The sequence below is a fragment of the Marmota marmota genome, unplaced genomic scaffold (assembly GCF_001458135.2).
Source record: "Marmota marmota marmota unplaced genomic scaffold, marMar, whole genome shotgun sequence".
NCBI classification, from domain to species: domain Eukaryota; kingdom Metazoa; phylum Chordata; class Mammalia; order Rodentia; family Sciuridae; genus Marmota; species Marmota marmota.
Genome location: NW_026000082.1, coordinates 19872807 through 19897179, shown reverse-complemented (window position 1 = coordinate 19897179; position 24373 = coordinate 19872807). Strand labels below are relative to the sequence as shown.

At 34.1% G+C, this 24373-nt stretch overlaps 1 protein-coding gene and 1 non-coding gene across 2 annotated transcripts in view; both read right to left on the bottom strand.

Annotated features, from left to right (window-relative positions):
- Window positions 1-24373, bottom strand: part of Zswim5 (zinc finger SWIM-type containing 5) — a 189010-nt gene that overhangs the window by 136244 nt on the left and 28393 nt on the right. The window lies entirely within an intron of this gene.
- On the bottom strand, window positions 8656-8761 carry LOC125610471. The gene has a single exon (XR_007340487.1). It is a non-coding gene; the product is annotated as a U6 spliceosomal RNA (small nuclear RNA).

The window sequence follows — 24373 nt, the reverse complement described above, 5'->3', positions numbered from 1 at the left end:
AGTTGTAATTTTGTGGATTGGTTTCTGTGTCCTCTATTCTGTACCATTGGTCCACCCACCTGTTTTGGTACCAGTACCATGCTGTTTTTGTTACTATTGCTCTGTAGTACAGTTTGAAATCTGGTATTGCTATACCTCCTGATTCACACTTCCTGCTTAGAATTGCTTTTGCTATTCTGGGTCTTTTATTTTTCCATATGAATTTCATGATTGCTTTATCTATTTCTACAAGAAATGCCGTTGGGATTTTGATTGGCATTGCATTGCATTGAACCTATAGAGAACTTTTGGTAATATCGCCATTTTGATGAATATGTAATGTTAGACTTTAAAAAAAAAAAAAAAAAACTCCTTACTTCCATTGGCCAGCTCTAGGATAAACCAACTTTTCTCTTAATACCTTTATAGCACAGTCAAAGTAACTTATAATTTCCTGCCCACTCCTAACCTTCTACATCACCACATTTGTGGTATTAACTATAAGCCTACCTGGATTCTTTGAAGGTTTTACTGCTGAGAAATATAGTCCTATTATTATAAATGTTCTACGTTTCCCTCATGTTCTAAGGGTCACAAATGACATTTTCTTGATAATAAATGTCATCATCTTTTTTTTAAAGAGAGAAAGAGAGAGAGAGAGAATTTTAATATTATTTTTTAGTTATCGGCAGACACAACATCTTTGTTTGTATGTGGTGCTGAGGATCGAACCCGGGCCGCACACATGCCAGGCGAGTGCACTACCGCTTGAGCCACATCCCCAGCCCAATGTCATCATCTTTAATAAAAGATTATTATCAACATTTTCAACTTCAAAAAGGCATAAAATTATGCCTAAAAACTTTAATTTTTTTTTTTGGCAGTGCTGGGGACTGAACCCAGAGTCTCACACGCACCAGGCAAGTGTTTTACCACTGAGTTACATCCCATACCCCAAAATTTAAATAGTTAAAGTTGGAAATCCTAATTCAAAACATGTCCAAACTTCTTGTAGATAGCAGTTTAGATAAAGTGTCATATTAATACTAAAAAAAAAACTTTACTACAAAACCTCTTTCAATTACCACAAAGTGTATTTGTGTGTGTGTGTGTGTGTGTGTGAATGTGTATATACACATATTTATATACAGCAACTTGCCAGTTTCACTTGTAAATGTACAATTACCATGTAGGAAAGGTTTCTGCTTTGTAGAACTCAATTGTGAATTCAAAAACAGTTCTAAGAAAGGCCTCTAATTTATTTCATTGTTAGTCAAGTGGTTTACACACGCAAGAAAAAATCTGACATATATAATGTAGAAAGGAAAAATAGGAATAGGAGAAATCATCTCAACATCTCTTTTTTCCTTTCTAAAAAATCCCATCTTATGCCTCCTTTTTCTCATCTCCTCGCTCCCCTTCCCCAATGAGCAGGATCCTTGCCAAACCCCACACACACAAAAAAACCTTTAGGCCCTTCTCAAGCATGCAAATGTAATTTTCTACCCAGACAACACACTCCCTTTTTAATGAACTCCAAAAACAATCTGTGAATACCCGCAGAAGAGAAAAGAGGAAAATTGCAATGAAAGAAAATACAAACAGAGAGATGTGGGGGAGGGTCAAGATGGATATGGCAAGTCCAGAGTTTAAATAGACATAAAAGATAATGAAGGTAAAGGAATTGTAATCAAACAAAATGGTTTGCAAGCTGTCATTTCATACAAATTAGAGTCAGAGAAATATATGAATATTCACTTGAATAAAAAAATCATTCATTATAGAAGTGGTCCTTCAAGTGAAAGGATCCCTGTCAAGGCCCAATGTGGCTGTCATTCTTTGTTCCATTTTGTAATTTAAAACAAAAAAATATATATTTGTATAGATAAAAAGAGAGAGAGAAAACGTTACGTATGCAGGAAACCCAAAAGCCACCAAGAGCAGGAACAAGTTTCTTCATGATATAACAAAATACTATGTCAAAATTAGACATTCAAAGAGTGTCTAATAAATGACAAGAGACACTTCAGTCAGTCACATGATTCAGGATTGCTCCAGATGCACATTATGATTCAGACTTGAACAGTAAACAGAGTAGGCCACAGGGTAGAATGGGAGGACTTAAAGAAAAACACAATGCAAGAAAGGTCATCAAAATGAAAACTGTCTTCTTGCCTCACAATTTGAAGAGAAGTTTTATTGAAAAAAAAATAGCTGTAAACCAATTTAGGCTGAAATAATTACACATTTTACAATTTAACCTCTCAATGATGAATAGAATTCTTCTCTCTGCTTAAGGATCAAATTGGTTGGGCTCTACACTTGTCTGGCACCATGCTGTGGGCTATTTCCTTTAATATATAACCAATCAAAGATGTATTCAGGCTTTTGTGAGATCCAAAGCATTGTAACTGCATATTCTAGAGCATCATGAAGTTCTCTAAAAGGAGCAAAGCTTTACACAGCGATAGCCTCCCTTGGTTAGCTAATATTCAGTAGTCCCTCATTTCTCAAAGGTAGACATTGAACTCTTTTATAATATACCAAATACAGATATTTTTCCTTATAGCACTTGACCTATAACATTTATACCATTTTTTTCTTCCTTTAATTTTTATGAACATAGTACAAGATCACAGCTGCTTAAGGGGGGACAATAGCAACAAAACCTAATGATTTTTACAAACAGTAAAATAACCTATAAATACCAACTGAAAACTAATAGACTTTATGAGGCTTAATGATAAATGTAATCAATTGAATATACAACTTAGCATAGATCTTTGTGGAATTGCTATGCTCATGTAAGGCATATATAAACATTATACCATTGTTAAATTATAATTTATAGGTGAAAGTAATTTTACATATTGGCACATGTGTTAAACAGCACTATCTATACTATCCAGACTGAAAACAGCCTTTAAAAAACTTCCTTGGAGCTGGGGTAGCTCAGTGGTAGAGTGCTTGCCTTGCACGTGTGAGGCCCTGGGTTCGATCCTAAGCACCACATAATTAATAAATAAATAAACAAACAAAAATAAAGATATTGTGTCCATCTATAACTAAAAAAAATAAAAATTAAAAAACTTCTTAACAAAACGCATAAGGGAACTAAGTTAAATCAAGGATTTAAGTATGAAAAGACGTACATAACAATAATATGAGAGTTGAGTTTTGCTTTTATTATTTACAAAAGGCTCATCACCTATGGTACCCATATGGTAGTACAGAATACAAAGAAAGCTAAATATTTCTTTAAATTAAAAAATGTATCTTTATGATAAACCTATTTCACATTTATTGTATTCTTTATAAAACAATACTTTATTCATTTGCCCCTATAAACCATGTTTTTAAAAAGTAGGAGCTGGGATTGTAGCTCAGTGATAGAGCACTTGCTTAGCATCTGTGAGGCAGTGGGTTTGATCCTCAGCACCACATAAAACAAATAAATAAAGATATAAAAAGGTTAATTATCTAATAACATTAAGATTACCATTGAAAAGTTGCTACAAAGAAGAAATTACAGCCAGGTACAATGCCTATAATTATATGCCTATAATTCTAGTTCCTCAGTAGGCTGAGGCAAGAGGATCCCAAACTCCAGGTCAGCCTGAAATTAGCAAGATCCTATCTCAAAATAAAATAAAAAGGAATGGGAACGTAGCTCAGTGGTACAGTATTTGCCTAGCATGTATGAGGCCTTGGGTTCAGTCCCTGGTACTGAGAAAAGAAAAAAAAAGATGAAATACAAATGGCCAATAAGCACATGAAAAAAAATATTTAATATCCTCAATAATTAAGAAAGTGAAAATCAAAACCACAATGAGATAACATTTCACACTCAGATGGCTGTTTTATTATAACCAACAGAAAGTAATAAGTTTTGGTGGGGTTGTAAAGAAACAGGAACCCTGTACACAGTTGGTGGAAATATAAAATAGTTTAGCTGGGATGGGTGTTGTGGCTTAGTGGTGGAGCACTTGCCTAGCATGTGTGATGCACTGGGTTTGATTTTCAGCATCACATATAAACAAATAAATAAAATAAAGGTCCATCAACAACTAAAAAAAAAATTTAAAAAAATTAAACTAAGAATTTAAGTCAAACACAAAACATGAAATATAGTATGATTCCTTTCATATAAAATATTCAGAAAAGAGACAGAAAGCAGTTTAGAGATTGCCAGGGGATGAGTAAAGAGGCAAATGGTGAATAAAAGTTAATGGGAATGGGGTATTTTACTGAAGTGATGAAAAAGTTTTGAAACTAGAGCTAGGTGGTATATACATAATATTGTGAAAGCACCAAATGCCACTGCATTGCATACTTCAAAACAATTGTGTTATGTGAATTTCATCTCAATAAAAAACAAAAGAAAGGTGGTTGTAAATTTTCTAACTTAGGACTTAAAGTTAGATGTAATGTTATATATTCTAGAAGGAGAGAGTGGAAAGTAAAATAAGATCATTAACTATGGTAAAAGTAATAGGAAATTCAAAGGATATCATTTAAAAGTGACAAACCATGTAGCAAAAGGTTAAGTTTTAAAAAAACGATTGTGGGCATGATATAAGGTATAAACATAAAACCACTAGAACAAAAAAACAAAAACAGACCTTCCCATATATCAAAATAAATTTAAAAAGAATAACAAAGGCATGGGAGGAAAGACCCACCCAGGAAATACAGTTAGCAATGAAAACACAAATTAATACAACAGCATTTAGACTAGTCATGTTAAATACATTAATAAATGGAATAGGCTTATTAACTCACTTACTGAAAAAAAATGTTTTCAGTTGACTCATAAGTTAAATTTAACTCTGTTGCATACAAGAGTTACACCTAAATTGGAGATTTAGAAAGGCATAAAGGATTAAAAAAGAAAGAAAGAAAAAAGATATATCTGACAAATGAAAACGATAAGAAAGTATTCCTGATATCAAACAGAAGAATTAGGCCAAAAAAATGAAACAAAGAATATTTTATATTGCTAAAAGACAAAATTAAAAGTGATTATGTAACAGCTCTTCATATCTATACATCAATAAGACAAAAATCATCCATATAAAGCAGAAACAAGGAGGTAAAATAACGACTGATAGAAACCACTAATAACAGGAAGTTTTGACATACCACTATCAGTAAAAGATAGGTTAAGTGGACAAAAATAAGAATGAATATATATAACAATAAGATTTTGTGGAAATATATACACATATGTGTGACTCAATTTGGAAATTCAGTGTATGAAAAAGGTGGTATTTCAAATGCAAGGGAAAAGATTGATTTTTAAATAAATGATGATGGGAAAACGGGATAGCATTGGTAAAAAAGATAAAATTAGCTCTACTCTTCATACCATACACACAGACTTAATATGAATGAGAGATCTAAATGTAAAAAAGTTAAATTACACAAGTACTAGAAGAAAAATGAGCAGGTTTTTCCATAATCTGTTGCAGGAGAAGTTTTCTAGCTATGTTCCAAAGTCCAGAAAAATTAGAGAAAAGATTATTAACTATGACTACAAAAAATGAAAAGAAAAAAATTTGCATGACCCCAAACACCACAAAGTTAAAAGACAAATGACAACTGCTAAAGGACTTATAAAAATCAAGAGGGAAAACAACAAAAACTGAAGGTCCTCTTAATAACTGAGTTCTTTAAAATGTTGAGAGAAAAAAATGGGAAAGGATATGACCAATTTATTTTTTTAAAAAAGATTTAAAATGTTATCAGGGTTTTTTTTGTTTTGTTTTGCTTTTTGCCTGTGTGTGCTACTGGGTATTGGACCCAGGGCCTTGCACACACACACAGCAAGTTCTCAAACAGTTATATCCCTGACTCAATGCTACATCTTCAGCCCAATATATTCAATTTTTAATGGTCCTTAAACATACAAAAAGATGTTCAACTTCACTCAGAATAAGAAAAATACAAATTAAAATTATTCTTAGTTACTATTTCTTGCCCATTAGATTGGCATAAACTTTAAAATACAACAACTTTATTCTCTTGATGAGACCATGCAGAAATAAGCACTCTGATTTGTTGCTGCTGGAAATGAAAACTAGCCTAATCCACTTAGAGGGAAATCTGGCAATGTCTAATAAAGCTACTGCAATGGTTTAGATAAGATGTGTCACCCAAAAGCTCATGTATGAGACAACATACAAGAAAGTTTAGTGGTGAAATGATTGGGTTATGAGAGCCTTAGCCTAACCAATATATTTATCCACTTGAATAGATTAACTGGGTGTTGTAACTCTAGGCAGGTAGGGTGTGACTGGAGGAGGCAGTTCACTGGGGTTAAGTCTTTGGGGTATATATTTTTTTTAAATTTTTTTTTAGTTGTTGATGGACCTTAATTTTATTTATTTATATGTTGTGCTGAGAATTGAACCCAGTGCCTCACACATGGTAGGCAAGTGCTCTACTACTGAGCCACAACCCCAGCCCACTGGGGTATATATTTTGTCCCCGTAAGTGGAGCTCTCTTTCTGTTTTCTATTTGACATGTCCTGAGCTACTTTCTTCCTCTACACCCTTATGTCTTGATGTTCTGCTTTACCTCAGGCTCAGAGCAGTGAAGCTGGCTGTCTATTGGCTGAGACTGTGAAACCACGAACATCAGTCAAATAAACTTTTCCTCCTCTAAAAGTGTTTTTGTCAAGTCTTTCAATCACAGCAGTGAAAAAGCTGACTAAACAGCTACATATGCAGTTTTATCCTTTGGCCCTGCAATCCCATTTATATGAATTTATCCTGCAATAATGCCAAAATACTCACATGCAAGGTTATTTGTTGTTTGAAAGTACTGGAAACTCTATAAATATTCATTCAGGAAACTGGTTGAACAACACTATATTATTGTATATATACTTAATGAGGTACTATGTAGCAGTTAAACAAAAACCCTCAACTGATATGGAGTGATTTCTCGGCTATATAGTGAAGTGAAAAAAGCAAACTGCAAACGAGTATATAAAGTATGCTATTCTGTGCAAGAATGAAATGGGACATAAAAGCACATACATGTATCTCTGTTCATACACACACACACATATACATCCGACTACTGATAAATATATTTTATTATGGATTATTAATTCACTGCATAAATATATCAGTTTTTTAGCTACTCCTCTGTTGATATTTTATTCTGCTGACAATATTTTCAGTTGTCCGCTAATATACATGTTTTCTTAATGAACATGTGTTCATTATCTTGGTAAAAATTTACAAGTAGAAGTGCTGGATCATAAGTAGGTTGTATGTGTAGTTTGATAAAAAAAACCACCAGATCTTTTCCCAAAGTGGTTTATACCATTTCTGAAAACAAGATATTAGAGGTCTAGTTGCTTCAATATCCTCATATTCAGTGGTGTCATCCCTATACTTTTTTTACAATTTTGCTGTATGTTTGAATTATTTCAAAACAAAGTTAAAATAGAATTTATCTATATTTACTTTATGCCTGTTCCAAGTGAAATAGTTACTACTGTTGTTATTATTTCATAGCAACTTATCCAAGGTCACAGATAATTGTTGGCATTATCCACTGACCCCATCTCTCCACTCCATCCGTGTCCATGCCATTATGCTGATTGTCTTTATCCACACAACCTGCCTCTAAACTTTTCCCATGTTCATATTTCCAGAAGTTTTATCCCATACTTCATTTTAGCTACATACTTTCTTGGCCAAGCTTTTTTTTTTTTCCCCAAGAGTTTTTTTTAAGAGTGTTCTATGGACAAAAGCTTTAACAACCTGGGACTAAAGGATAGTGCCAGAAACTGAGACTGTCTGAGAAATAAAAAGACCTCTGCTTGTCCACATTTTAGATCTCAGCATCACCCCAAACTGTTCCACCTCCAAAATCACTAAGTCTCATATCCCATCATCTACTAATGCCTTTTCTTTTTCAGTGTTCACTCAATTATCCCATTATAGATGTTATATCACTTGAACTTCCAGTCATTAGTCCCTTCATTTTCTCTATTCTTCACTGCTCTCTTGGGTACCTAGTCTATAGTAATCATTTTTAAAATATTGATAAATAAAATCACCATCATCCAGCTTAGATTCTGTGGTTCATTATTTTAAATACTCTCTTGTCTAAAATCTGTTACTCAATTCTTCATTTGAAAACCACCTGGCAAAACCTTAATTCTAGAACTATCTGTGTTCTCTATGTTGGCACTTAAACTAGAAAGCACTGCTAAACAAAAACCATACAATGAGACTAACTAATGCTACTGAGAATTCAGGTTCACAAGTTTTATTTGGGCCCACAATATTATCAGACGTTCTTATTATATTTTCTTCATCAGCTTGGTCTTCTTTTTCAGCAACAGCTACATCAAACCTCTTCCTCTTTCTTCAAACTCCACTTGTTATCTACACTTGGATGTTTCACATACATTTCAAATTCAACATGTTGAAGACTGAATTCAACATTTTTTCCATCTAACATAACCCCTAATTATCCAAATACATTTGTTCTTTCTCCAGCCCCCTCGTCTTGGTAAATGGCATTACCATAAGGCCGGAAATCTGGCAATCATCCTTGTTCCAACTACTGCCTCATACTTAATAAGTCATGTTGACTACTTCCTATATATGCTTAATGGGTACCAAGTATCCCAAATCAATATTTACTTTTTATTTTTTAATGAAATACTAATAAATGTGTGTGTTGTCCATGCACAGGGGCCATGCTAGTCTCCCTGTATGTTTCCAATTTTAGTATATGTTCTAATGAAGGGAGCACTCAACATTCTTTTCTCTTTTTTTAATTGATTTTATTTTTTAAATATATGATAGCAGAATGCATTACAGATCTTATTACACATGTAGAGCACAATTTTTCATATCTGTTTGTATATAAAGTATGTTCACACCAATTCATGTCTTCATACATGTACTTTGGATAATGATATCCATCACATTCCACCATTATTGCTAACCCCCTGCCTCCTCCCTTCCCCTCCCGCCCCTCTGCCCTATCTAGAGTTCCTCTATTCCTACCATGCTCCCCCTCCCTACCCCACTATGAGTCAGTCACCTTATATCAGAGAAAACATTTGGCATTTGTTTTTTTGGGATTGGCTAACTTCACTTAGCATTATCTTCTCCAACGCCATCTATTTACCTGCAAATGCCATGATTTTATTCTCTTTTGTTGCTAAGTAATATTCCACTGTGTATATATGCCACATTTTTAATCCATTCATATATTGAAGGGCATCTTTTCTAAAAACTATAGTTTTTGAAACCCATTCTCCTGGCCTCTACTCTAAGCATAATTCTAATTCCTTCTCCAAACTTCAGAGTTAGCATTCTAATTGGTTTAAGACTCCCTAGTAGGACTTCTTTGATAGGATCCTAGCTAAACTCCCTTAACTTTATTAAACTTCTTTTAGTCTCAAACATGTTAACTCTCACCCCTAGAACTACATTCTCTATATAATTCAATATTCTCTACCTGATATGCTTTCTCTATACCTCTTAACCTGGCTCATTCTTACTTAAATTCCATGTCTCAAATTAAGCATCACTTACTTTAGGCTCTACCTTATTTTCCAGAGTAAGAACCCAAACTCTTACATTAGTATAAATCAATATAATATAGAGTGGTAATTACAATATATGAAAAGTGGTAAAATTTTTTAAAGTCTTTTTTTTTTCTACCTGGAAGAATCACAGACAAGGCAACATATGTACAGTTTTAAAGGATGAAGTGAGTTCACTCTTTCTCTCAACACACACACACACACACACACAAGGAAAGAAGTAAGCACAGTATCCAAAGAGATACACAAAAACATGAATGTGACAGGGCATAAGAAAAGCTTTAAGGAGGGGACAGAAGAAGGAGAGAGGATCAGGAACAAATAATTTGGTGTTGTAGTAAAATAAAGCACAAAGAAGTGATAGATCCTCTTCATACTTAACAATGGTGATCTGCAGAATATCTGTTTGAGAATTACTGGGCATTTTAAAAAACATATGATCTTTAGGTTTCATCCTGGATCTAATCAATCAGAATCTCTGGAGTTGTGAGCCCAATAATCTGTAATCTTACCAACAGCCCAAAAGATCTTATGCCCATCAGTTCAAAAACTTTAGGTGATATATTTTTTTAAGAGAGGGAAACTGACCTTGGTCCTAAAAACAGTCATTTAAGTAGTTTTATTTTTTATATAAATGTGAAGACAGGAAAAAGTTCCTGTTTAGTCAACAGGGACTAGCAAAAATTTTTAAGGCTCTAGAATAAATAACACACCTTAGACCCCTCCCTCCCTAGTTAACAGGGATGATTAACTGGCTTAAGCAAACCAAGGTAAACCAGGGGAACAACACAACAAGTTTTTTGCATTGGAAGGCAGAAAAAAAAAATAGCTTAATCCTTGAGAGAATCTCATAGGAAGACACTAATTGTAGGGTCTGCAAAATAAAAAGAAACCCAAACTCAGCTAGGCACAACTCTTCTGTGACAGCAGGACCTCATAAAAGAGTGGACTAAATTGTGTGCCTGAAGTGACCAGAAACTAATAAGTGTACAAAGAGAAATACCCTGGGTCAACTGGAGCACTGAGAAAGTGAGTTGTCCATGAAGTCATCCTCACTTGAAAAGACCTTACTGGTCTTTACCAAAAGCTGAACGAGTTAAATATTGCTGCCTGGGGACCAGCAGCACCAGACAGCTGAGACAAGTGTTTTGACTCTGAACCATCTGGCAACAAAAAACAGTAGTAACAAACTGAAAGTCACCAAAATTCTTCCCTGCTGACTAGTGGAAATCAGATATACATTATGTTTAGAATGAATAAACTCTCTAAAGTTTTCAGACAACTGCAGGGGAAAGGGAAATGCCTGTATTTTAGACAACATGTGGGAAGGGATAACATTCATCTGTCTGCTAAATACAGCATCTAGGGACTGGGGTTGGTTTTAATCTAAATTAGAGAAATAAGAAATGGACTATATTTTTACTCTAAGTGTTATGAAGCAGATCATACTAGTTGCATGATAATGTGTGTAAAACATCTAGCACAGTGTCTGAATCATTGCAATTAATCTATAATAAATGGTACTCATTGCAGCTGTTATTATTTTAGAGGGAGAGAGATACAAAAGTGGTTAAAAGGTTTACAGTCTAAACATTAGGGAGAATGGTTACGAAAAGGAAAAAGTAGGAGAAAGATCTGAGTTTGGAAAATATCTGTCTTTAGGCATGATGATTTTGCACTGAAGAAAGACATCTAAATAGAAGTATCTGCTTGCTTAGAATGCATACATTTTTGTTTACTGAAATCTTATCCTTCTTCTACCACCGTCCAGCTCCCATTTCTGCTAACATACCCTCAATCCTTTGCAATCATTCTTGCCTTCTTCGATCCTTTAGTACCTTTATATTTCTACAATTACATTCTGTTTTATATTATAATTATTTTTCTACACTTTGTCTTGTCAACAAGATTGTGTTACTTTAGGGAAAGGAGAGACTAAATCCAGATAGATTTTTGTTTGTCCCATAGAATTGGGCCCATAATGAGTACTTAGTAATCTATCAGCAACTATCAAGGTAAGAACCAGACCTCTTTATGAACATTAATAAGATCACCTAAATACCACCATTTCTGGAATAAAAAAAAGGAACCCAGGATTCTGTGTGATACTGGCAAGATCCCTGATCCTCCCTCCCCTTGCTCAACTTGCACAGGTTCCTTAATCACCTTCAGACCCTCATAATGCCTTTTATGCCCACTTAACTCCAAAGAGTTCAGTGCTCCCAGGTCATTCCTCAATGCCCAGATTCCACCCAGATTCTAATGCCCATAGGTCAATATGAGCAATGAGACAAATTCTCCACATATCTCAACATTATTACACCATTTCCTTACTTTATTTTCCTCCATAGCATTTATCACCATCTGACTGTGATGTTGTCTGGGTCCTAACTTTAAGTTCCATGGAACAAATATAAAAGCCTGTTTTATTCATTGATCCAAATCTAAACCTAATATAGTACCTGGCCTATGGTATGGCTCAACAGATATTTGCACAATAAGTAAAAATGAATACACAATTCATTTGTTAACATAGTCAACAAATATTGAATGCCTATAATGTATTCCAATGACACATTAATAAATAAGAATGGCAAGATTTATATCTTCATTTAGACTCTACAATAAGAGAAAATATTAAACACTATGTAATTATTCATAATTATAATAAATGTTTAGGAGAGGGAAACCTGACCTAGGAAGACAGTAAGGGAGAGTCCAAGCCAGACACTGAAGAAATACATTTAAGCAAAGACTGAAGGATAAATACAAATTATTTGAACAACGAAGGGTGAAAGATTTCAGACACAAAGGATGTCTCAAGACTATAAAAAGGAACACAGTTTTTTGTTTAGAAGCTTTATTTAGAAAAAATGAGATGCAATAAATTGTATTAATATAAAGCATATGACTTGTTAAATTTTGATGTGTTAAATTGGATGTAAGTTTAGATATACATCCATGAAACCATCACCACAATCCAGAGAATTAATGTTATCTGCATCCATCTTGGCATATAATTTGATTTCTTCTTGTTTTGGTTTCGGTTGGTTTTTTTGTTTGTCTGTTTTTTTGTTTTTGTTTTTGTTTTTGTTTGTGTGTGTGTGTGTGTGTGTGTGTGTATGTAACTGTGTAATGAATCCAGGGGCACTCTACCAGCCCTTCTAATTTTTTATTTTGAGACAGGATCTTCCTTAGCTTCCCAGGCTAACCTTAAACTTGTCATCTTCCTTTCTCAGCCTCCTGATTACAAGTATGTGCCACTACACCCAGTAATATGGAATTTGTATTTATTCAATTAAGATTTATTGGTACCTACCATATATATTGGATATATATTGGTATATGATCCCTGTCCTTTTATACTTCAATAGGTATCTATTCAAGAAGTAAAAGAAGGCCTGGGTAACTATGTCTGGGGAGGTAGTATCCTACAGAGCCTTGCATACCATATTTTGATTTTTATACAAAGAGCCACAGGGTCAAGTCATGCTTAACTTGAACAGGAAGCCATTCAAAGGTTTTAAGTAAGGTAATGGCATGGTTACATTTGTCTTTTCAGAAGAATCATACTGACAGAAAGGTGAAGAACATATAACAGAAAGTCAAGAGTGGTTTCTGGGGGAACCTGTTAGGCAAGTGTAATAATCCTGACAAGAGATGATGAAAGTTTGGCAAGGGTTGTGGTGGCAGAGAGGACAAGTTTTAGAATGATTTAAGAGATAATTAAGAAGCAAAACCATAAGAACTTAGTGATGTGTTAGATATAATGAGACTAACCTTGCATTTGTGATCCTCCTGCCTCAGACTCCCAGGTCTCTGGATTATAGGTATATGCCGTCACGCCTGGCTGATTCTTAGTTTTCTTGCTAAACAATTATCTGAATGTGATGTTACTTCCAACAAAGGAGACTTTAGAGGAGAAAGACTTGGGTGGAAAACATAAGTTCAGTCTTAGATATACCAAGTTTGATGGGTTCAAAAGATATCCAGAAGGCAGTTAATTATACAAGGTTGGGTAGACTAGGAACAGGAGGCAAGGTGATTGAGAAAGACTAATTAGGCAAATAAAAGAAATAATAAGTACCAAATTGGAATGAAGTAAAACAACTATCTCTATTCACAGATAACATAATCTTACATACAGAAAATCCTAAGAAATCCACACAAAACTATAAGAGGTAATAAAAATGTTCATTTAGGAAGTTTACAATATTCAATATAAAAAATCAGTTGTACTTCTACATATTTCTAATGATTGATACAAAAATGTAATTAATAACAAGATAAAGAACCTTACCATTACACCAGAAATTTCCCTCATGTCCTTACCAGTCAAACAGTCTCCTCCAGAGACAATCATTGTTTTGATTTTTTTAAAACCACTGATTAAAATTTTGCTTATTCTAGAACTTCATATAATAAAATTAAAAAATACATATTCTTTTGAGTAGAGCTTTTTCCATTCAGCATTTTTTTCAAGACATATTCATGCTGTGTACATCTGTAGTTGTAGTTTGTGCCTTTTAATTAATGAACAGTAGTAGTTCATTGTATGAACATACTGGATTATTTAACAATTCTCTTGTTCAAGTACAACTAGGCTGTTCCAATTTGGAGCTAGTATGAGCAAAGTTACTATGAACAATTTTGTACATAATTTTGTTACTATCAACAATTTTGTTGATGTTGTTAAAATAAACTTTATTTAACTTGGGTAAATATTTAGAAGTAAAATTCCTGGGTCATAAAGTAAGTATATGTTCAGATCATTTTCCAGAAAGGTTATATTATTTTATATTCCTAATAATAATATATGTCTGAGACCTTTTTTTTTTTTTTTTTTGATGGTGGTACTGGGAATTGAACACATGACCTCATGCAGTTTCCACCTGAAATAACTGAACTTTAATTATTAGGTCTGCAAAACTATAAAATTCTGAATTTTCACAATAGTACAAATCACTGAGATAAAAGACCATAAAAAATTAGGGCTTGCTGGGCTCGGTGGAGCATGCCTATAATCCCAGTGGCTTGGGAGGCTGAGACAGGAGGATTACAAGTTCAAGGCCAGCCTCAGGAAAAGCATGGTGCTAAGCATCTCAGTGAGACTGTCTCTAAATAAAATACAACATAGCGCTAGGGATGTAGCTCAGTGGTCGAATGCCCCTGAGTTCAATCCCCAGTACCTCCCCCGCAAAAAATTAGGGCTCATGGGAAGAGATTAATGTCTTTCTTTTATTATACTTCAGTAGCATATACAAAATAAGGCTAAACCTAAATGTAGTCAAATCTAATGAAATTCAGCTGGAGGCTAAATTAAAAATAAAAATGTGTAGAATTCATATTATGTTGTGCTAAGAGTTATCTGCCATTGCATCTGGAAAATTTTAGTGACTTGTTATTGCACAAACAATTGTACTGAATCCTGTGTATACTAGAATTAGTTGCATTTCATCTCTTACATGAGAAAGTCATATGAAAAATATTTTAGCACCTGTGGCATACATATAATCTCAGCAACTCTGGAAGCTGAGGCAGGAGAGTCACAAGTTTGAGACCAGCTTGACAACACAAGAGGCTCTACTCAAGATAAAATTTTTAAAAGGGGATGGTAGTGTATGCTCAGTGGTAGAGCACTTGCCTAGCATCTCTAAGGACCTGTGTTCAATCCCTGGGACTGAGGGGGGAAAAAAAAGACTAGGGGTGAAGTTGGGGGTGTAGCTCAGTAATAAGATTGCCCCTGGCTTAAATCGCCAATACAACAAAAATAACAATAAATTTTAACCCAACAGCATTTTTAGGGTGACAACTTTAGCTTGTTAGTAATATTTTAAGTAAGTTATACTAAAAATTTACTATAAAACATAAGTTAGTATATTTTAATTTTATAGTAAATGGATATGGCTCACATGAAAAAAGTTAGTATAAGTTATAATAACAAGTATACATTAAACACACAGAACTTTTTTGTTGTTTTTTTTGTTCCTATGTTTATTTGTTGTTATAAAAAAATTTTCAGGTTCTGCTGAGCATGGTAGGTAGCATACACCAGTATTCCAAGCAACTTGGGAGGCTGAGGCAGGAGGGTCAAAATTTCAAGGCCAGCCTCAAAATTTCAAGTAGCTTAGTGAGACACTGTCTCAAAATTTAAAAATAAAAATAAAAAGTCTGGGGGTATAGCTCAGTGATAAAGCAGCCCTGGATTCAATCCCAAGTACTGCCAAAAAAAAAAAATCAGGTTCTATATCAAAATTCTGTCCTCTTAAGTAGTCAAGTTAATTCTCCTAGATATCAGTTCTTTCATTTGTAAAGTGTAGATAATATTATAAATTGTATATCACTCCAGAATAGAACAAATGATAAAGTCCTTATTTAGCATAAGTTTAATAAAGTTTATAAAGTCCGTATTTAGCATATAGTAAGTGCCCACTAAACATTAGTTATTTACTATTGTTGTTCTTAAAGCATGGTAGAAAAGTTTTTTGTTTTTGTTTTTTAATTTTCAGTGACTAGGTATGGCTTCATATTTTCTAATCTGGAGAGGTAACTGAGAATATGATAACCATTCATTTTTTAAACCAACTGGAAATCACTGATAGACATCCTTCAGATCTAGCTTAAATGTCATTTTTTTGAAGAGATGTACTTTTCATATAAGTTTTAATTTCTAATACATTAAATATCAATAGATATGTGTTATATAAACCGATGCTCCTTGGGGGTCCTCAGTCATTTTTAACAATGCAAAGGGGTCCTGAGACAAAAATTTTGAGACTGATATAAAGCACTGATTTGAAAATATGAATTCTCTTCATTTAAAGCATATTATGGTCTTTCAAACTTCTGGATGGCTTATTCTCTCTTTGCTATTTGTTTTTTTCACTTGCATTTAATTTGGGGTGTGGGTACACAGCTTAGTGGTGGAATACTTGCCTAGCATACACAAGGCCCAACACTGGGGTGACAAAAAGAATTGTGCACATTCCCTTTAAACAGTTAAAGTTGCAAACACTAACCACAACACTAGTATTTCCTTTTTCTTTCTTTTTACAATAAACTAGAATCCCATCAACTCAATGAGGGTTGCACTATTTACCCTATTCCTATAGAATAAATAAATTTTACAAATAAATTTTCTGGAACTATGATTACTAATAAATACATTTTATTTGTAAGACTTAAATTTTTCTATTAAGTAAATCTGCAGTGCTCCACTAAAGGGAAAAGTATTGGGAAGCATTGCCCTGATATTATCTCACTGATCCATCTCCTCCCATTTTTAACTATTGCCACTACTTTGCTTACCTGTTTCACCACATAATTGACACAAATTTTATACCAAATCTTCTGCAAAAAAAAAAAAAAGTGGAGTGTGACCATTATGTGATGCTTTTTAAAAAAAAATTTGTGTTGGCATCACTCAAAAATCATTTATTACTAAACTATCTTTGGTGCACGCTTAGGATGCTCAGAAAACAGAGCTGCTAAGAAGATTCTGCACCTCCAACATTGGTTTCATTATCTGTCCCTTGTCCTCAGCACCACTCATGTAAGACAAGTTTACTGTTAGTATTGCAATGCTCTCTTAACAAAGCATATAAACTGTACTGAAATCTGTAAGAGGGATAGGAGATATAACTCAGTAGTAGAGTGCTTGCCTAAGTGCATGCATGAGATCCTGGGTTCAATTCCCAGCACTGCAAAACCAAAACCAAAACTATATTATGCATGTAAACATTACCAGTTATGAGATAGCTTCCTAATTAAAAAAAAAAAAACTCAACAGTAACATGATGGCTGTAAGATGGAAAAATATTAAAACTGAGCAACATCTGTATGTATGCATATGTATGTTTGTGTGTGTGAGTGTGTGTGTGTACATGGCTATTTTATTTCCTTTTAAAGGTAAAGGTTCTACAAAAGCATTTTAAAGGTTACAAAAAACACTATATGAGCCTATTTATATAACACTGTATGCATGAATCACTGCACCCATATACTAAGAAAGCTGTTTGGAATCTGCAAAGAATGTCTAGATTTTTACCTTTTTCCTCTGAGTTTTTAAAATGAGTAATTAAAAAATAATAAAGCTATTTTAAAAAATAATTATTTTCTAATCCATAACAGTCATGGAATTAATCATATTCCCTCCTGTCTCGCTCAAAAACAAACCAAATCACATTCAAGAATTAAACATTAAGGTCCTAAGAACAAGTATCTACATAAATTTAAAAATAGTTTTAATTTTAGAAAGGCATGTTATACACTCCAAAAAAAAAAAAATGGTGGCCCCGAAATGACTTCTTATCAACTTTAAAATGATTGAATAATTACCAATATTCAGCATAGTACTGAATTTACATTCTTTCACATGCTTATTGAAAAATAATTACATTTATAACAATACAGAAATTTTTTAATTTTTTAATTTTAGAAATCACATATATTTTTCATATCTACTTTAAATGTTACACTTTTTGAGAGGAAAAAAATACATTTTAAATGTAAAACTAAGAAATTTCAACATAAAGATTTATTCAATTAACTGTGTTGTTACTTACTGAAAAATTTTGCCAGTGCATCAACTACCCTGTGTTGGCTTCCAGATTAGCCCATGTTCCTGCCTATACGTTTTCGGTTCCCCAAAATTACATTTTCTTTAAAAAGTTAATAAAATGCCACATACATTCTTATGTTGTCTTTTCAACAAGATCTGGCACTAACCACAGCAATTAAGACCTGCCCCCAAAATTAATTTGATGTCAAAAAAAATTAGTTTATGGTATTTCTTTGTTATAAGGTCAGAAAGTCAACTGAATTTGTTACCTCCAATAGCATGTGTCCAACAAAAAATTAAAACTGATACTGAGCCTAATTTTTAGGCCTAAACATTTGTTTTGACACCTTCAAAACAATTCCAAACTGCAGGGGAAAATCTACTTATAAGAACATATTCATGGGGCTGGGGTTGTGACTCAGTGGCAGAGTGCTTGCCTAGTATGTATGAGGCACTGGGTTCAAGTCTCAGCACTGCATACAAATAAATAAATAATAAAATAAAAGGTCCGTCAAAAACTAAAAATATTTTTTTAAAAAAAGAACATATTCATGTATGAACTCAAATATAATGATCAAAATAAAGGAAAGATGATCCATTCATTGCTAGAGCCAAAATGTGGCTCATAGTTTTAAAAATAAACAAATATGATTCTGGCTGTAATCCCAGCTACTTGGGAGGCTAAGATAGGAGGACTGAAAGTTTGAGGCCAGCCTCAGAAACTTAGTGAGACCTTGTTTTAAATTAAAAAAAAAAAAAAATTAAAGGGTTGGGAATGTAGCTCACTGGCAGAGTAACCCTGAGTTGAATCCCCAGTATCAAAAACAAAAAACAAACAACCCCCCAACTCCCAAAAAAAACAGCTTAAAAATTCTGTTTGGGGGCTAGTTTGAACTCTAATCATTGAGCATGGTCTAACTATAATTGATAGTTCTGCAGCAAATAAACTACACAAATAAGAAACTGCTAATATCAAAACAGAACTTTATATTTTAACAAGAACTTTAGATACATAATCTTCTGCAGCTGAACTCTTTCAGGAAAAAATATCCTCCCATAAAAGGAGCTATTAAAAATTGCTGCAAACCTCTCTTACAGCATGTCCTCATAACCTTACCAGGATCGCTAAGATCACAGAGTTTACAATAGTTATTAAACAAACCACATGGTTAGATTATAACCATCATAGCAAATTTTATAAACCAGTCTTGGGTAAAACTTTCAAACATTGCACTTCTTTTCTTCCCTTGTTAAAACTGACTGCTTTTTACCAAATTCAGAAAGTAAGCTAAGAGTATCTAAAACTTCTATGGGAGGACCATAAAGACAAATAAAAGTGAATAAAATCAGCCCATTTATTATAAAATTTCCCCATTTATAAAAGTATCTGTTTGGTTTTTCTATCTATACCACAAAGTAAATTCTTTCTTTCTGTTAAAATGTATAACCATCACCAAATTAAACCATCTTGTACTACAGAAAAAAGGTCTATAAATGCTTAATAATATGCTTAATATTTAATACACAAATGCTTAATAAATTCACAATATATGAAGTGAATATATTGAGCTCAACTACAGAGTTATTTTTCTGGTATAGTACTGCTAGCCAGTCACAAATGTCTGTGCGTTAAAGATGTGATTGATATAAGAGAAAATAAGAATGAATGGATGTTCTTAAGATGATAAAGCTATATACAAAGCCTGTCTGAAGTTTTTTTATTTACAGACAGGAAAGGAAACAATTTCACTATATAATTTTTTCCTTTAACTGATTTTTTTTGCCTTTCTCAAACATTTTTTAGTACTTAAAATTGTTCATGGGCTGGGGATGTGGCTCAAGCGGTAGCGTGCTGGCCTGGCATGCATGTGGCCCAGGTTCGATCCTCAGCACCACATACCAATAAAGTTGTTGTGTCCACCGAAAATAAATAAATAAATAAATAAATAAATAAAATTTGTTCATTTATTTTTCACTATGCAAAACTAAATGTAGCATAGTGTTTAAGACCTTAGACACAGGAACCAGACCTCCTGTGAGACAGAAAGAAGAGCCTTATGTTCCCCAAGAGGCACTTTAAAAATTTTTCTTTCTTCTATATTTGATTGTCATGGCTGTCCCAATCACCTCCCCCACTAAAAGATTTGCTTTGGCTGTGGCACTTTGGATCATGGCAACCATCTCAGATTACTCCACCTCCTCTGCAGCCAGATATCCCCACTCTGGTCTGTGAGGATCTCCTCTCTTCCCCAAAACTAAGCAGAAAGACTGCAGTAAGCCACAGGATATTATAAGTATTACTGAGCCTGCCTTTTTTTGGTCTATATAAGCAGCCTTCCCCTCAACCTTATTGAAACAGTTTGTGTACTGCTTCCTTTTAAATTGCGGTGTAAGTCCTAATTAAAGCCTCTTTCAGAGAGTTTTATTTAGCCTATTCATGATTCCTATCTTGAAATGGTTGCGCTAAGAGCTGGTAATGTGAAAGGCTCTTGGCACTGAAATCAGCCAGCAGCCAAGGATGGTAACACTGAGGGGCCTAGCAGACAGAGAAATGGCAGGGAATGATGGAGAGCTGCTGGCTCTGGATATTTTAAGAGTTCCAAAGAATTCCCAGTAGCTGCTGGTTTCAGCTGCTAAGGTTAAGTGGGGAGAACTGCTAACACTAAGAACAGAGAGTCTGGTATTTAAAGCTGCTAACAATGAAGGAGCTGCACTTTGCCTATTTGTGATTTCTATCCCACTTGAGTTACAGAACCCACAGCAGATCGGTAACACCAGGGTTCTAACTCAGTTTTCCCACTTAACTAGCTATATGAACTTGGACAAGTTTTGTTTGTTTTTTTTAAATCTGGGCCTAATTTCCTCATCTGTAAAACTCGGAGAATTAACACTACATACCCCAAAAGAATGAGGATTAAATAAATTAAAACTTATTAAATAAGTAGCACAGTGCCTGACACATAGTACTGTGTGTTAATCTTTAATATTGTTTTTGCCATTTTTGTGTAAATAAAAGTAAATTAAATGCCAATATTTACAAAGCTTTAAGAATTAGAACACTATAAGTAACAAAGGCAAGAGTCACTGTTTTAAAAAACCTTCAAAATTTTATCCTGTAATTTGAATAACCAAATATTATTTAAAATGAAACTAAGAAGTATACATTTGTACTGCTGATTACTTAACCTTTAAAATGAACATGAAATAAAACTAAAACATTCAAAAATGAATTTTATTCAAATAACTACAGATTTGAAATGTTAGCTAAAGAAAACATTCTCTAAAATAACTCAAAGCAAAAGAAGTAATGGTAATTAATTAAAGATTAAATATTATATTTATTTATTTTTATTTTCAATCATAAACTTGAAGAAATGTTGCCAAGTACAGCTCCAATAATTTTTTGTTTATTTATTTATTTATTTATTTATTTTTTGCTATAGATGAGCACAATACTTTTATTTTGTTTATTTTTATGTGGCGCTGAGAATTGAATTCAGCGCCTCACATGTGCGAAGCAAGCACTCTACCACTGAGCCACAAATCCAGCCCTCCAATAATTTTGTTTATGTATCATTTGGGAATAAGTTTATCAACATGCTGCTTCATCACCCTATAGTTTTTGTATATTTCCTTCAAATGAGGATATTCTTGGGCTGGGGACAGAGATCAGTGATATAGAGCTTGTCTAGCATATGCCAAGGCCCTGGGTTCAATCCCTAGCACCACAAAACAAACAACTAAAAAACAAAGCAAATAAGGACATTCTCCTACATAACCNTTTTTTTTTTTTTTTTTTGGTATCAGGGAATGAACTCAGGGGCACTCAACCACTGAACCACACTCCCAGCCCTATTTTGTATTTTACTTAGAGATAGGGTCTCACTGAGCTGCTTAGCATCTCACTTTTGCTGAGGCTGGCTTTGAACTTGCAATCCTCCTGCCTCAGCCTCCCAAGTTGACGGGATTACAGGCATGTGCCACCATGCCCAGCTTTCCTTGACTTTTATAACCAATACTTTTAAAGACTAGAGGCCAGTTTTTTGAAAAATGTTGTCTATTATTTCATCAGGATTAGATACAAGTTATGTTGTCTATTATTTCATCAGGATTAGATACAAGTTATGCATCTTTAACAGAAATATCATAGAAGTGGTGCTATATTCTTATTGTATCCTATCAAATGGCATACAATTAGAATTTGGCCTATTACTGGTAAGGTTAATTTTGCTTATCTGACAGTAGTGTTTGCCAGGCTTTCCTATTATAACATGTTACTCTTTTTCCACTTATAGTTAAAATATCTCATGGAAAGCTATATTCACATTATACAAATATACACATGGAATTTTCAAATTAGTCATTTCTTATAAATAACATAATGACCACATGAGTTTCTCTTTATTAACTGGATTATATCCATTACTATCATAATTTGGTGCTCAATTTGTCCCATATTTGGCCAGTGGGAACCCCCCACAAGCTAATTTTTGTGATCTTGTGACATACTGTCATGATTCTTTAAGAACTTCCATGCTTTGTGACACTAGAACATATTCAGGGCTTTCTCTACCTCAACTCCTAGATTGAGCCAGCTTTCCAAGGAGCTCCCATTCTTTTAGTGGACAAAAGCACTTAAAACCAAGATCTGAACATTAGGTATGCTTACTACCATTGGGACAGCACTGCTCCCAGGTCCTCTGAGAACAAAATTTTATATATATGTATATGTGTGTGTGTGTGTGTGCGTGTGTGTGTGTGTATGTGTATATATATACATATACCTTAAAAAATACACACACACACACACACACACACACACCCCACAAGTTAACATAGGTATCTCCAATTACAATCCAGTATCTCAAGGTTCATTCTAGCTTATCTCCCTGTCTATATTTTAGCACTCTTCTGATAGTGAGAAGCCTGGCTTTTGTTGGCTTTTAGTACTGTACTTAGTTGATCAATACTAGAAAGTAATCTATTTTCCATTGCTACCACAACCCCCTTCCTTAAGAACACTCTCCTCTCTCTCCTCAGAGCCTACACCCACTGTTGCTACCTCCTGACATGCCCTGCTCACTCCACTTGAATTCTAATACTCCATGCCTTTGTGGCCCCCCCACACCTCTATGCAAAAGTCATCTTCAACTCTTTCAGACTCCATGTGGATACTCTTCTTATTCCAGTTAAGTTTACATCTATACTAGGCCATTGTTCCAGATGAGCTCTAATACTCTCTTGAAATCAGGCTCTTGCCATTCTCCCTTCTCCTCTGTTCCTTTTCTCTCGTTTTCCCAGGAATGTACTGAATGTTCCTGAATTTTTCAGGAAGGGAACTCAGAAGAAAGAAGGGAGAATGGTTAAGGGTTCAGGGACTAAAGACAAGAGGAAAGAGAACAAATATCATTTATGATAACTTAACACTGGCTACTTTGCTACATAATGGTTCCTTTTGTTCCCAAAACCTATGCATAAAATAAGGAATAATCAATACAAGAAATAATAGGGAAGAAATAAAGAATATGATGCTGAAGAAAAAATATTTTCTTATGTATATATTACAATCTTGTTTTTACTTATATATCCAACCATTAAGAACTACATAGATTATAACAAGGTCAGGCCCTTTTTTCCACCTGGTAATTGAGGAAACACATACACACACTATACACACAAGGAATTTAAAGTTCTTAAGTTGTAGGCAATGCAGAGTGGCAAAAGAAATTCCTTTGACCCTACAACCAAACCCTACAACCCAAACTGTAAAATCAATAATGGTTAAAATTAGAGAGGGATATACTTCATTAGAAAAACTTCTCTTAATTATGAATTTTGTTAAGTGGGAGACAAGAGCCTGAGAATATTCTCACTGCTCTTCAGGGAGACTGAGCAGTCAGGTGCTACTTGATACCAAAGGATAATCAAATCTATAATACATCTTTATATCACTTCTCCCCCCTTCCCTGTGTCACTTCATGCTGGGAGCCATTAGCCAAGTAGGTATGACAATTTCCTTGCCAGCGTACCCCATGTTGCAGTGACATTGAATGTAGGTGACCTTGCTCAAGGACCAAGGCGGATTAGGGCGTTCCCGGTTTAGGTTCCAGGTTTAAGGTTTAAGATTATTCCTGCTGGGAATAGGGCGTATCCTGCTGCCTGAGTTCCCCTTGAGTTCTCACGGGATTCAGAGTATTTTTTGAGAGATAGAAGCCCAGTGGAGGTGGATTTGGGCAGAGAACGTGGATTT